We start from the raw sequence: 3,055 nt of genomic DNA on the forward strand, positions 1-3,055 counted from the left end.
TTTTGGCATTAATTTAGTAATGGATGGGAGGGGAGAATGTTTTATGTTGTTGTTGAAGAAAAGATAGAGAGTGAGTGAGCATGAGTTGTCCATGGGCATTCTCAACTGTGTAGTGAATGTTGCCTTTCAACATTATGTTGAGCTTTTCATTTGTATGCAAGGTATTACTTTGACTTGATTTCAGGCCGAGATGATGCACTTATTTTTTGAATTTCATTTATCATTTATGACCAGTTTTGGGTTAAGTTGATCGTTATCGTACAATCAATATTTTTTGTGTCATTATTGTTGTCTGCTTTCCATACCTTCATGAGAAGAGTCATGCACAGATTTCAGATTGGAATGAAGTGAAATAACTTTGTAGTATTATGGTAAGTTGTGAAAGTACCAGCACATAGATATGCTCAAAATGGAAAATAAAACAAGAAAAGAAAGAATGAAAAGAAAATGGTTTAACCATTAAAAAAAAGAAAAGAAAAAAGAAGACGGGAATGGGTGGACAAAAAGAAATCATATGAAGTCCATTTTTTTCTTTGGACAGATTGTTGAGCATCTCTGTTCCAATATGACCTTCCAATTGATTTTATGATACAACATTTTTGATTTGGACTCTCTAGATGTGAATGATGATTTGTTTACAGCAAAATGGTCTTTATGTATCGAATCCATCCTCAATTGATGAGACTGGCAGAAAAGTAAGCTAAACTGATGCTGTATTCCACCACAGTTCACAATATGCAAGTGACGATGCCTTTGTGTAAGCATACCTCATTTCCTTTCTCGGTTAGGTAACAAGTTAAAAATTTTTTTTTTACACAGTTGATCTGCTCGATGTGGAACTGCAGAACAACAATAGTAATGATTGCATTTATATTTTTCTGAACTATAAACTTCATTCACGATTGTTTAGCAGAAGAGTAAGAGAAAACTACAAAAACCCTTTTAGTAGTTTTAGCATGACCTATTTTACGAAAAATTAGTCAGGTGACTGACTGGCTGCCACATCGGTGGGTTTTTCAAAATTGGTATGCATCAGTGACCAATGACCAACACGAAACTTAAACCCTGTATATACAGAATACTTTATTGTTATCAATAAGAGAAATTAATCTCAATAAGAAAAAATATATGTATAATCACAAATATATTATCATGAGTTTTTGTTGAATAATGTAAGCTTTAAATATCAGAAAAGAAAACTGAATTTATGTTTTGCTTCTTCCTCATCATTCTGCTCTGCTGCTTTTTATTTTATTTTATTTTTTGCTTCTTTTTTTTTAAATATCTGAATTCATTATTCACTTTTCTCTCCTGTCCTTGTCCTGATGATCTTAGGGGTGGTTGTAATTTTATGTATGTTTGTTTCTGAGGAGTGAAAGATATTAAGAACATTATATTTCTCCCTCCAACCCATACACTAGATATGTAGACCAGTGTCCCATCTTATGTACCACTTAAGTTATTTTAGAATTTCATGCATGAACTACTTTTATATGATTAGCTGGCGTGATATTTTAGCACTTGCCCTTGCTGGTAAAATTTATGGCAAGTGTAAGGGCTGCTGATTAATGCTTTTCTTACACCTTTGTTGTTTTGATGTAGTTCTTTAGTCCAAGGTAATATACAACACGTAAGAAGTTGCTTTATTAATGTCTTTTTTTTTCTTGTTATAATTTTGATAATTCCAGGAGAATGCACAAGACATGAACAGTTCCTTTTTTTTTTTTATTATAATTTTTTTTTTTTTACACCTTTGTGTAGGAGAATGCACAAGGAATGTTCCTGTTTCACACCCTCATTCTGAAAACAAAACCCAACTGTTCTTGCTTGTAGATAGTTTTACATTGACATGCAGATAGTAGCTCCTGATGAAATTCAGTTGTTGATTACTTGGGTTGGTCCATTATTACAATATGTTAAGGACTGGATAATGCTTGTTATAAGAAAAAAATGCATGACACTGTAAATAAGCTTTGGTATTCAACTGTTTTGTTCACACCCATCATCCACAAATGCTTGTGCAAGTTTGAAAACCACAATTCTTCACCCTGAACAGGCCATATATGGAAAAAAAAAAATATTGTGCCATTTATGCATGTTTATATTCACTGATGTGTGTATTCTTATGATTTGTATATTTTGTGTGCAAACCCAGCACTGGCCAGATAGAAAATTAGTATTAAAAATGAATAAAGATAGATAAAGGAAAGAAAAAATGCTTTTGATTATTATTTCAGTTCTTAAAGAACAGAAAGGGAGCATTTTTTTTATTCAAACAGTAAAAAACTTCAAGTGTATTTCTTGGGGATTGACCCACAATTGCCACAGTCTTTAGGTAGGTGTTGATGTGTGAGTGTGCACTGTGGTATGTATGCGGAAAGACAGTAGACTCACACTCAAGAGGCTACATGGAATATTTGTATTTGTATTTCTTTTTATCACAGCAGATTTCTTTGTGTGAAATTTGGGCTGCTGTCCCCAGGGAGAGCGCATCGCTACACTACAGTGCCATCCTTTTTTTTTTTTTTTTGCATTTTTTCCAGCGAGCAGTTTTATTTGTTTTTCCTATCGAAGTGGATTTTTCTACAGAATTTTGCCAGGAACAACCCTTTTGTTGCCGTGGGTTCTTTTATGTGCGCTAAGTGCATGCTGCACACGGGACCTCAGTTTATCGTCTCATCTGAATGACTAGCATCCAGACTACCACTCAAGGTCTAGTGGAGGTGAAGAAAATATCGGCGGCTGAGCCATGATTTGAACCAGCGTGCTCAGATTCTCTCGCTTCCTAGGCGGACGTGTTACCTCTAGGCCATCACTCCACTTAGGAAACAACCCAGTATTGCACGGCAGTAGCATGCATTGTGGAAATGTGCAGAACCGACAAACATCTAGTTCCCTCAGTGAGGGTGAAGTACTGCAGACTGAAATAGGCATCACAATTGTTCTCTACAAAGTTAGTGATCTTGAGCCGCCATATACTGTGAATGTGATGTGATGTTCATCCTTCAGATTCGAAGATGGCCATGACTTCAAAAAATGAGATGGAACATCAGTG

This window comes from Babylonia areolata, chromosome 19, assembly GCF_041734735.1.
Source record: "Babylonia areolata isolate BAREFJ2019XMU chromosome 19, ASM4173473v1, whole genome shotgun sequence".
NCBI classification, from domain to species: Eukaryota; Metazoa; Mollusca; class Gastropoda; order Neogastropoda; family Buccinidae; genus Babylonia; species Babylonia areolata.